We start from the raw sequence: 13,226 nt of genomic DNA on the forward strand, positions 1-13,226 counted from the left end.
GTATTCATATATGTATCTTACCAGCCTAAGTAATCATAAGTCACGCACCTGAAAGAATATTTTTTCTTGAACATGTTTTTACGATGAATCTTTGCCACTTCCTCATTCATGTTTGCACAATCTACGGGGATGCTCTTTATTACTGGATGCTCATTTAAAGTATGCATGTATCTATTTTAAAAATCCGAAACGACTTGGTTTGTTTCATCCGAAATACGAATTACCCGCAGGAATCCAAACTCTTCACCACAGGAAGGTCCACATCTGACAATGTTTTACATGTATGAATGATTGCAAAGGACAAAGATCTCGAAGCTATACAAGTGGCACAAACAGTAAACAACCCACGAGTTAGTGGGTTTCAATGATAGTCTAACCTCTTTGCCTTGTTCATACGGATCCAAATAACTCTAGATGCACCTCGAAAAAAAACAATTGCTCTAGATTTACAACCAGGAATATCTAAAGTCATTGTTTGATGCATGTGTGGGACCTTTTAATCACTTACACGCACGTAATTATTTTATCTTAAAAAAATCAAAGTTTGTAATAGATTTATTTTAAACTCTAGTTCTCTTTTTACCCCGTGGTAATTGTTGAAGCCAAGGATGAGTAAAATTTCTTTCCGCTGAAAAACCTAGTTTGTGGAAATTATGCTTAAAAAAAGAAATAAAGTGATATATACTGAACTTTCCATCTCTCAGTCAGTTAAGTCATTTATAAGAATCCATCATAGTTTTGAGGAATGTTTTTATATTTATTTGTTGTTTCTCAGAATTCATCAACTGTTGCATACATGAGAAATAATAAAAACTTTCAAAACTGTTCGGATATCTTCGTCTGCGGTATACATACTTGGATATCTTGATGCTCCTAAAACTAAAAAGTAATAAGAGTAAGAATAGATATGATGCACGTTAGTTCATATTCATACGAGACTTTTTTAGGCATTCATAAGTCTTCAATAGAAAATTTCACTCATATAATTTTTTTTATTTTTCTAGACGTTTGGGATCTGTTTTCCAGTGATCTGCCTTCTTTGATGCTGTCTTCATGATCTGTTTTTCGTCTGAGCTAGCAGCACAGTCTGAACGAAACGCAGTGTAAAATAAATATTTTATTTTTCGTACTATTTAAGGTTGTTAATATATTTATTTATCGACTATTAAAATTATTTTTATGACCCTTGGTATTATAACGTATCAGTTTATCTAGTCTCAATCTCAGTCTTATGTCTGAAAGTTATTATTATTGTTTATGTTTAATTTTAATCGTGGGTGTCTCTATGAATGTTGAAATCTTTGTTGTAGAATTCGAATTATGCTTGTACATTTGAGTGAAGAATGCTAAGACAGCTGTTTTGAACAGCTCTGATTTATATCAAATGGATGCTGCGTAAAGTTCTTATGCTCGTAATTTAATTTCGTTAACTGCCAGGATTTTCTCCATTTATTGTGGGTTTTAATATATTACAGGGGGATTTTCGTAGAGCCTTTGTAGACGCAGATTCTCCTTTTGTTTGCAACGGTTTACCAAATAGAAATCCTATAAATTCCGATTATTTACGACCTCGTCAATAGCCCAAAGGCAGTAATCAGCTTGTTGCAAGTATTTAAGCTCCATGCCGAGAATGCAGTAGGTACATTGACGTTCGGAAGTATAATCAGTCATCTTTTGTCACAGAACTGTAAATACAAGTTTCTATTTTAAGCTTTCTTCAATATGTATCAAGTATATTTACTGTACTTGTTTCACCAAAATCAATGAATGTAAAAAAAAAATATATCAAGATCAAAATGTATATGCTTTATGTTTTATTTTTTTCTCTCTTAAATGCAAAAAAAATTTACAACCCATATTCGGATATCCAAAATGGTGATAAATCAGAATGTATAAAGTACGTTTAGATAACTATCTCAATGCAGTCCGAAGAACATAGGCCCTGTCGAGTATATGGATCCTATGAGGTTAGGTTAGGTTTATGATTTACGCACCCCTCTGAAGATAAAAACTTTTAAGTGTCCTTTCTGAAAAGAGGTGATAATGATAATTCGGGGATGCAATAAGTAGGGGATATTTTGCTGTTCTAAGGAAAAACGCCGTATGAACATAACGGGCATTCAAATGTTGTGATGTTCCCCCTGATAAAATATTTATTCTGAAGAGAATTTAAACAAATTTTCTCTTGAACTTCTCACATATTTCAGACTCTAGAATCTCTGGCAAATTGGAAGGACAGTATTGATAAATTTTATCAGAAAATTCGTATTAATGAAAGGAACTTTAGTAATGTCTGAAAGTTCGCAAGGCGTTCCTCCGTAGCACGACAGTATGCTGGCCTCTTGAAACACAAAAAATAATGTTACTAAATCACCTTCTGATTAAAAGCAACATTTTTAGAGAGTATTGCTGAAATATTTCGTAAAAAAATTCGCAGCGTGGGGCTGCATAAAAAAAAAAAAAAAAAAAAAAAAAAAAAAAAAAAAAAAAAAGGTATAAAGATAGTTTTTCCAGATTGAATAATGGGAGTAACACTATTTTTGCAAATTTTTGCCTGCAAAAGAGATAAAACTCCCTAGCAATAGGTTATTGCTTTCAATTTCATTCGTAATATTCTTTCAATAGTAATGTACGATCTCTTCTAATGTTTTCGGGCCTTTGGAAGATACTGAGGCATACAGAATATTCCTTTACCCAGTTAAAAAAAAAAAAAAAAAAAAAAAGAAAGAAAGGAGTATTAGTAGTAATATAAGTTTATTTTAAAGCGGTGCTTTAGCATTTAAGGCCATTTATACCTAAAGAAAGAGAGAAAAAAAGAAAGGACTGAAAGAAAAAATGCAAAAAATAAAAAAAAAGAAAATGAAAAAAGAAAATAAGTAGTAGTAGTAGTAAAATAATTTTATTTTAAAGCGGTGCTTTAGCATCTAAGGCCATTTACACCTCTAAAGAGGGCAGTAACAATAATAAATTTACATGGAAAAAATGCAAAGAAGAAAAAAAGAAAAAAAAATGAAAAAAAGAAAAAAAGAAAAAAGAGAAAAAAGATGAATCCGAATGAACCTAACTCGAGGCGCATTTTACAAGCAACCCTTTCCACGATCGAAGATGACGTTGACTTAAAAAACCTACCGGAACAGGAGGTAAGTAATCAGCCACATCAGTCACACCCTCATGCCGTTGTCAAAAAGCAGAGATCTGTCAAGAAAGACGACAATTCGTCCCGTCTGACTTACGTGTTAATCTCGCTTTGTGTTCATTCAATACGTTTTCGTGCTCTCCCACGCGTATGATTAGTTTCCCTACCCTTCTCAACTTGGAGTCGCTCTTCCTGATTCGAACTCTCCCACGAGAGACGCGAGATTTCACGCCTTGTGGAGCAAGTTCAGGGGTGAGTCGGCTTCGAAGGATTAGAGCAACGCACAGTGGACGAAAATATTAAGTAGTCACCCCCAATGTGTCATTGGGGCTACACAGCCCTGGTTTTCGTTACAATGATGAAATCATCCGTACATTATTATCTAACTATGTCACGTTACTCTGGAGTCACCAGCCTTATTAATTTTTTCGGATTTTGCCAAGACTGTAGTTTCTGAGGACCCTGGATGATCTGGACTACATTTTGCAATTTGGAACCATAATTTCCCGCCCAGTTTTAAAACAACGTATGTGCCATTATTTTCCCTATGCACATAAGTGTTTTTTCAGATGAGCGAGAATTAATAGTTCCGAATTGCAAAATGCAGTTCATCTACGCTTACTGATCACTGTACGGCAAAAAATGGATCGAATCAATCAGAGAGATCGGACACGAATTTGTGACTAAAATCGAAAATTTTAATGTTTAATTCGTCACATTTTAAATTTTAAGGTGCGCTTCTAGTAGAAAATTTCATGAGGAAACCAATGGATCCTATTTTAAAATCTCGACATTTTCTACAAATGGAGTTATAAGATTTTAAAGTTTCCAAATATTTTCCGACCTCCTCCATTGACTCGATCCACTGTGCGGCGGGCAGCGTGGCGGTCGGTCATCTGAAATCAAAACAAAGACCAAGGAATGACCTGGTAGATAACCCCGCGCTCATTTTGTCAATGCTCTATGCACTAATCACCCCCAAATTAGTGGAAAACCGTTCGAGGAGATGAGTGTTGTGATGTCGTCGCTTCTCACTTAGTCTCAAGGGACGGAATGTGCAGAATTCGCACATGCTCATATGCAGCCGCACAATGAAACTGCTGATTCCTATTCATTGGATTGTCGAAAAAGTCAAAACCTGAAGACCTCCTTACAGGAATCCTGAGAAAACACAGCTTACTTTTTTTCAAGAGGATATTTCACGATTTTTTTGCCAAGAATTTCACGTGATGTGGAATTCATCAAATCTGGAAGGGAAAGGAATTATCTTGAAACGATACAGGGAGCTTCTGCACATTGACGGCCGAAGCGCAAAACCAATAAGTATCTCCGTTGCAATACTTCGAAATTACCGCGTCTCTCTTGTTTTTTGAAGAGAAGCGAGCCAACTTCATTGCTTAAGGTGATTCAACGGACGCCATTTTTTGTGTCAGAGCGACGTGCGATATATCGCATCGATTCGTTCCATAATTTCAGCTACTTGTCATTTTTTCGAACTTTGAGATCGCACTTCTGTTGTCATGAGTCTAAACACTTCATGTCCCTAATTTGACAAAGAAATTCAACGTAGTAAAGGCGTGGTTTTTTTGAGGAAAAATATCGCATTCGAGTGCAGTTTCGATATCAGATCGAATGCGATATTTTTCCTCTAAAAAACTACGTCTCTATTTCGTTAAATTTCTTTGTCAAATGTGTGGTATGAGTTCTTCAGTCTCATGACAACAGAGGTGCGGTCTCAAAATTTGAAACAAATGATAAGTAGCTGAAATTATGGAACTAATCGATGCGATATATCGCACGTCGCTCTGACACAAAAAGTGGCGTCCGTTGAATCACCCTAAAATTGAAACAGAACAGACAGAACAGATTGAATCGTATTGATTAGTTATTTCAAAACCTCTCTCAAGTTATTTTTGTTTGCCAAACTGAGACTTAGTACGTTTTGGTCAATATTCTTTCCCTACACCTCAGCTCTGGTTCCCTTGCTCTCGAAGGAGGACATACCTACATATACAACGAAACCCATCCGACTCTTCATCCCGAGGCTGGATCGTCCTGCTGCCACGCTAAGAAAAAACGCCGTATGAACGTTCGACAGTTGCCAAGTTTCCTCGGATGAATATATATTTTTGAGGAAAGTAATGCGTATTTTTCCTAGAAATTTTCAGATCTTTGAGATTAAAAAGCCAACAATGTTGCCTAAAAAATTTGAAGATAAATATTCACAATTTTCCGAGTACATTCCTCTTGTATTAAAGGAAATATGGCAACGCCTGAGACCTCATACGGCGTTTTTCCTTAGCACGGCAGTCTGGACGCTCGTTGAAAAATGAGCTTTCTGGGTGCACTTGTCAGAACTCTATCAAAGCGAGAAAGCTGAGAGCCCCGAAGATGCAGGGCCTGAAGCTCAGAGCCGGGTTACTCGAGTTCAAGTTGAACCTTTTTTCTCTGTTTTGGTTTATGGGGCGGGGGGCGAGGTGATCCCCATTATTTACTGCCCGTCTACGCCGTGCAGCCACGTTCCGTATAAAAGTACCCAAGTTTGTACACTAGTGTAATTTTAATATTTGTCCGAAGACTCATTATAAATTTTACAACATGGTGGTCGTAGCGCATGTCCACTCGTACAAAGTACCATTGCGTAACAAGTACCCATCTGTAATCTAGCAGGGCACAACTGCCTTGCTAAGGAAAACGTCGTATGAACCATCAGGCGTTGCCAAACTTCCTTTGGTAAAACACGAATTTCCTGGTAAACTTCTGAATTTTTGTGTTCTAATTTTTCAGGCAATTTTGTTCCTTAATTTTACATAAGGTTCTTGAAAATTTCAAGGAAAAATATTCATAACTTTCCCCCAAATAAACGTTTTATCGACGGAAATTTGGCAACTCTCGAATGTTCATACGGCGTTCTTTCTTACCACGGCAGACAACGCATACGCGTATGCATGCCTGCTCGTTCCATAGGGAAGAAAGGAAAACAAGGGGGAAAAGCTCTAATACGTTCGCATGGATCGTATTCGATACATCAAACAGGTGAGATTGTATCGCTGTCGATTGGTTCAACATGTAAACATAGTCTCAATAGTCAATTAAGGGGCTTAGAGGACAAGGCGGATAAGTGCACTTTTTGAAAAAAATTGAGATGTTAATGATTTCAAGTAAAACTGGTTATAGTGCATATCCTGTGAAAAATTTGCTTGTTTTTTCTTAAAACATGACTCGATATATTTGTGAAATTCACTGAGATTCTCCTTTTGAAAGGGCACAGAAAATTCAAAATAATTACTTAAAAATAACTGTGATGGCTTGACCCTCAATATATTAAAATACGAGAAGAATAAACGACAGCATTGAAGATGGATTTTTTCTACAATAGTTCAGTTCAACTATAGATCTCTGTGAAAACTAGCCCAAACTACGCGAGGTCGGGTCAATCGATCGAAATTGGAAAAAAAAAAAAAAAAAAACTATTCTAGCAATCAAAATGATGTCAGAAGGAGGCTATCGTATAGACATTTTGTTCCCTAATAAGACTTTGTAGCGTTAATCTATTGTAAATATATTGGAATACAGCAGCTTTGCAAGATCACGTTTAAAAAAAAGAAAAAGAAAAAAAAAACTTAAAGTTTTTTCCTCTTTTGTTTTCCCTGAAAGTTTACAAATATAGCTATAATCGAACGAGTTTCCGATCAAATAAGCTCGTTTCATTTTAAGATAGCGATAGCCTCTCTGATATCAATGGGTCAAGTCGCCGTCTATGACTATGACGCTTATTATCGCGGATGCATGAGATGTGGCCCTTGCTGCAATTGAAGGCGCTCACAACCAACCAGCTGGTTAAAGGAGCTGTGCCGTATCCTGTATCTGTTGGCACGGGCAAAGGCTAATCTGAAATTCATGCCCCCAAGTTTTCTAGGGGAGTGTTGTGTGCCCCAACATGCCTATATCTATCTATACCAGCCTGGCGCCTGTCTCTCCTTTTCATCCTCTCAACCCCGCGCCAGGCACCTCCCTTGTCCGCGATTCCGCGACCTCGGAACTCCCGTTAGCCCGGTACCGCCTGGCACGGATGATTCCCTACCTGTTTCTTTCCCGGCTTTCCCTTCATCATGATCATCCCCTTGAACAGCAACCAGGAGACAGTAGACCACACTCTGATTTTGGCATCGCTAGGGCCACCACGCCGCGCCGGGATCGCGACCTCCTGACATAGTCACATAGCAGTTAGATTTGTTGTCACCTCACTGTACGCCTATCGACTTATACATAGTTTGTACCCACGATACCTGTAGTTGTCTTTTCGTTCATTCATCATACCCATATTCGGTACCACCACGGTACACCTACGTACACTGGCCCAGCACCAGAACATTACAGTGGCGCAGTCGGTAAAAGAACTACTCCCTTGAAAAGAACTCTCCCAACCATTCTGGCAGTCGTCTGGCAGTCGAAAAGAGGATGAGAAGACGGACATCCGAGCACTTCGCCTATTTTCTGGACATACTTCCATCAGGACTGCATCGTCGCGAAGTTTATCGAAACTAAACATTTTCTGGATACACTACGGCCAAGACCACACCGCCCAAAGTTCAACGTTTCAAAGCTCATCGAAATTTTGTGCAACATGTGTAATTTAGAAAACCCATCGCATTTTCTAAGTGTTATTCTTCCCTCGTTTTCCGGTGGTGACAGACACAATTATGGCGAATTCGTTGAATCATGTGAAACTATCATTTATTTTACCAAGCCTTTGCTTCGAGAGCAAGTAGTCTCTCAAATTTTAATTCCAAAATTAGCTTCAAATCTTAGCCATAAATTAAACGCAAATTCCATCAATTCTTGGGAAACTCTCAAGCATGCTTTAATTTACAACTTTCAGAGTGATTTAAAGTCTAAGTTACGGGAAAATTTTGGTAAGTACTGTCCGCAGTGTCAAACTACAGAACATAATCATTTAAATTGTAAAATTTGGGTAAGTCTGAATGTAGACACTATCTCTGATGCTAAACCTCCTTGTGCATTCTCCACGGATGAACCTCAATATTGTCTAAGATTAATAGAAATGGTTTCTCCCAGAATTTCAAAACTTACTGAAAACGAATATGATTTCTTAATTAGTGTATTTAATTTCGTCAAAAACGCCCTTTCCGAGCAAGCTGCAGTATGCTTCTTTCTAGTCATAAGTGAAAAGTTACCTCCAGTTATTAAAAATAAAATTCCAGAAGACTCATTTGAAAATTTAGAAACTTTTATGGAGACTCTGAACAAGCAGAAGCAAAAGAAAACATCTTCAATTTCTAACTCAAAATTCGCATATCCAAATAGGAATGTAGGATTTTTATCAAGCTACAAATATGATTCAAATCTCGATCAACTTTCAAATTCCATTTCCAACTGTACTTCTATTTTTGTTCCTGAATCAAATTTTACATCAAATCCTGATTCTTTTTCTTTCGAAACTCCAGATCATCGATTAAATCCTGATTCAAATTTTAAAACTACTTTTAAGTCGATCACTTCCTCAAATTCAAATTTTCATTCTAGTTTTAAGTCAAGTCGTTATTCAAACCCTGATTCAAATTCTCATACGAATTTTGATAGTATTAATTCAAATTCTCCTTCAAACTTTGGATCAAATTCTGATACAGATATTGAACCTAGTCTTAAGTCAAAAAAGATTTTAAATTCTAATAATTTGAGGTCTTTGAACTCGCACTCAAATTCTCAATCTAGTTTTAAGTCAAATTCGCCTTCAAATCCTCATGATCAGTCGCCGAACTCTGATTCACATTCAAATTCTAACTCTAGTTTTAAGTCAAAATCTGCTTCAAATCCTAATGATTTCAAGCCAAATGCTCATTCGCATTCATATTCTTACTCTAGTTTTAAGTCAACATCTCCTTCAAATCCTCATCATATCGAGCCGAATTCTGATTCGCTTCATTCAAATTCTTACTCTAGTTTTAAGTCCAAATCTCTCTCAAATCCTCATGATATTTCTTCGAATTCTGATTCGCTTCATTCAAATTCTTACTCTAGTTTTAAGTCCAAATCTCTCTCAAATCATCATGATACTTCTTCGAATTCATATTCAAATTCTCACTCTAGTTTTAAGTCAAAATCTGCTTCAAATTCTAACGATTTCAAGCCGAATCCTCATTCACAGTCAAATTTTAACTCTAGTTTTAAGTCAAACTCTCCTTCAAATCCTCATGATATTAGGCCGTACTCCGAATCGCATTCAAATTCTGACTGTAATGTTAAGTCTAGTTTTACTTCAGATCCTCCTGAATCGGATCCCACATCTAAAGAAGGTCAAAAACTCCCTTCTAATAATTTTAATGTTAATCTTAAGGAAAATCGAAATCAAAATAATTCTAATCAAATCAAAACTCTTAGTTTTAAGCAAACGTTGCATCAAACTTCATTGTCCGAAGATTCTTGCAAACGTACATTTAGTACTACTAGGCATAGCATAGATAATCATAGTATCGATAAGCATAGTATTGATAATCTTTCCAATACTCTGAACTTATCTGAAAATACTACTTCTTCGCCTGATCCTTCGATCGATTCAAGCACTACTTCCATGTGTCCCAACTTTAACCTTAGACCTACAGATTCTACCTTTGAACTCACCAAGTCATTGTTAAATCCTGATCTTAAATCTTCTATGAACAACTCAAGGTCATTACATTTAGATTCTAGCTCAAATTATGTTCATGAAAATCAAAATTTTCTCAAACCTGTGTACTCTGAAATTTCCTCTTCTGCTTCAAAATCTTCTATTAGCCATTCATCAAATAGTGACACTTTCAACTCTTCTAACGTTCATCCTGTTACTTCAGACTCTAAAACATACGTTCTTGACAATCGAAATTTATTAACTACATTTTTCCCAAATTTAAAGATAAAACATTCAAAAAGCAAAAATACTAACTCGCGTTCAAGTCGCATACATCATGATATTCAACAGCACCCAAGTTATCGTTCCCCTTCAAAATTCGGTAATCAGCAAAACTCAAGCTCGTTATATTTTTCTTATTGTAATTTTATCCCAAAATCTGATATCAACGTTCGATTTAATCACCATCCGAATAACCTTCAAAAATCTGAAAATCAACGCTTTAAAGATAAAAGTAACAAGAACTACAGTCCAAATTTGTATTTTCAACCATACAATTTAATCAAAAATTTTCAGAGCAATTCTGTCCCCAATCATCAATCCAAACAATTTCAAAACAAAATACAGTCTAACTCCAAAAATTATGTTAGTTCCGAGGCTAAAAATAATCGCTCTGAAAACCGAGGAAGGACTTCAAAAAATAAATCGCCTAATTCACATCCATCACAAAAATCGACAAAAAAGTCGCTCCCAAAACCGCAACACACTGGTAAAATTAAAGATGAAGTGTTAACTAAAACGCCCATAGTTTCCTCTCCTAACAATCTTAAATCCAATAAAACCACAAGCGAACATTCTCTCGATAAATCAAAGTGTAATTCATGTTCTAACATCAAAATTAAATTAGATCCAGCCATATTCATTTTCTCAGCTCTTTTTCTAAGCGAGTCCGTTTTCATCACCACGCTACTGCACTTACTTCTGATCCTTCATTTTCTCCAAGATTCTGTTAAAATCTCTGACAACACTGTTTTTAAGAAACTTTTAAACATGCTCTCCAACCTACCCTTTAAACTGCTCACAAAATTGCACTCATTCCCTAAATTTCACTCGGCAAATTTCAACGTAAAAAATCATCACCCAGCTACGAACGAACATAAAAATGAAAACCCCAATTACATTCGAAAAAGTAATCAGCGATCTTCAACCTGCGTTTCTCACTCACATTAATTCGTCTTCATTTCAATTCAACATACATTACATTTCTTCTGTTTTCTCCAAACTATCTCCTTACGTCTATATCTACATTCTACTTTCTTTAATATTCTCTAAATTACCTCCATCATTCATGTATTCTATACTACCTCTTCATTTTTCAATTATCCAATTTCCTTTAAAAAAAAAAAAAAAAAAAAAAAAATTTAAATTTCTTCGAAATTTTAATTTTTTTTTTTTCTCACATGGAGGGAGGAGTGTTGTGTGCCCCAACATGCCTATATCTATCTATACCAGCCTGGCGCCTGTCTCTCCTTTTCATCCTCTCAACCCCGCGCCAGGCACCTCCCTTGTCCGCGATTCCGCGACCTCGGAACTCCCGTTAGCCCGGTACCGCCTGGCACGGATGATTCCCTACCTGTTTCTTTCCCGGCTTTCCCTTCATCATGATCATCCCCTTGAACAGCAACCAGGAGACAGTAGACCACACTCTGATTTTGGCATCGCTAGGGCCACCACGCCGCGCCGGGATCGCGACCTCCTGACATAGTCACATAGCAGTTAGATTTGTTGTCACCTCACTGTACGCCTATCGACTTATACATAGTTTGTACCCACGATACCTGTAGTTGTCTTTTCGTTCATTCATCATACCCATATTCGGTACCACCACGGTACACCTACGTACACTGGCCCAGCACCAGAACATTACAGGAGGTCGGATGCGCCCCTAAATCAATGAATAATTTCATTCGTAGGAAATCAATGCGTGACGTAAAGAGAAAGATGAGATGAAAAAGTAAAGCGAGGGAAAATTTTTGCAGATAAGTAAGATAACAGAACTCGAGAAATAGTTGAGATCGCACAGTCAACTGTTCTTATCCAAGATAATTTCGGAGACCCTGGCGCTATCGATGATGATAAACTGAAAATTCCGAGTGGTTTGCTTACAAGTGTTTTAATGTAAAACACGTGACACGTGCAATGAATCTGGTTAATTTTACCTCAGGAGTGGCTGCGATTAGTATAGTATGTACTTTTAAGTTCACTCGTTCAAGTTACCGACCTTTTTAACATTTATTTTTCATGTTATCTTTTTTAACGATTTATCCATCGCTTGTTGGCGCGTATACGTAGTATACCGCCTTTGCGATCGTTTCGAACCCTGCTCGATACAATAACCGAGTCCCTTAGTTCCTTACCGAAAAGTGACTACCGCGAACTTCTCAGATTTTCCAAAGCGTGTAAAAAGTTTATTTATCCGTCAATAATTATGATTTAAAGTTGTTTCTCATTCTGGGGGTCTCTAGTTTATGTGCAGTGAATACCAAGAGTCTACGTTACTTGGTTTTTTTAAAAAAAGCCTAAGAATGCGACGCGCTGATTTAAAATATGCATATATAAGCAGAATCAAGCGAACTGATTCGAGGATGGTTGAGCAGGTCGGCACTCTCGGAATGAGAATTTAACTCCTCCGTTTTGTTCAAAACGTTGCTTTGACAGATCTGTAACCTCGGTTATACTTTGCAAAAGTTGGTACCCGTGCTCTGATAGTGCAGTTCATCTGACAACATTGTCAGTGTCAGCTGATAAAATGTATATTTTCACATAAGAGGTTAATAAAAGTTTTCAGTCAGTCTTTGACATCTATTGATAATTGTTTTGGTATTTATTTATAATTACTACGTAATTATATATTTTTCTTAGTTTTTAATAAGAAAAATATATCATTACGTAGTAATTATAAATAAATACCAAAACAATTATCAATAGATGTCAAAGACTGACTGAAAACTTTTATTAACCTCTTATGTGAAAATATACAGTGCAATCTGTGTAAGTGCAATCTGTGATGAGCCTCGAGACTCATTAGACCATTAGTTAAACGTGGCTCATACAGGAATCCACTTACCCCTCTCTTCCCCACGCTCCTGATCACTGCGTCGGCGTCTCGACGAACAATAGCTAATGACGGTCGCCAAGCGAGGCCGGGATCCTCAGCCCCTCGCCCAATTACTTACGCTTCATTAACCATTTCACCGTCACGCTAGGATTCGTCCAATTTTCAAAAAAAATTGTTTCGCGAGTTTTTAGCAATTTTTTCCTTACTCTCCGTTAAAACACGAATTAAAAGAGGTCTCATTCATAAAAATCGGCAAAATAGAAGAGAAGTTACAGTATTCGAAATCCGAAGAAATCAACAAAACTTCTCCAAACAAAAAATAAAATGAAGGGGGAAAAAAAGAA

At 36.8% G+C, this 13,226-nt stretch overlaps 1 protein-coding gene across 2 annotated transcripts in view; it reads left to right on the top strand.

Annotated features, from left to right (window-relative positions):
* LOC109033947 (uncharacterized) overlaps positions 1–1,801 on the top strand; it is a 142,547-nt gene extending 140,746 nt beyond the window's left edge. For both annotated transcript variants that reach the window (XR_002009102.2, XR_002009103.2), the window contains exon 5: positions 1,005–1,801. The gene's annotated coding sequence lies outside the window, so the exon portion shown is untranslated. The remainder of the gene's footprint in view (positions 1–1,004) is intronic.
* The last annotated feature ends 11,425 nt before the right edge of the window (positions 1,802–13,226 follow it).

Source organism: Bemisia tabaci, chromosome 8, assembly GCF_918797505.1.
Source record: "Bemisia tabaci chromosome 8, PGI_BMITA_v3".
Lineage (NCBI taxonomy): Eukaryota > Metazoa > Arthropoda > Insecta > Hemiptera > Aleyrodidae > Bemisia > Bemisia tabaci.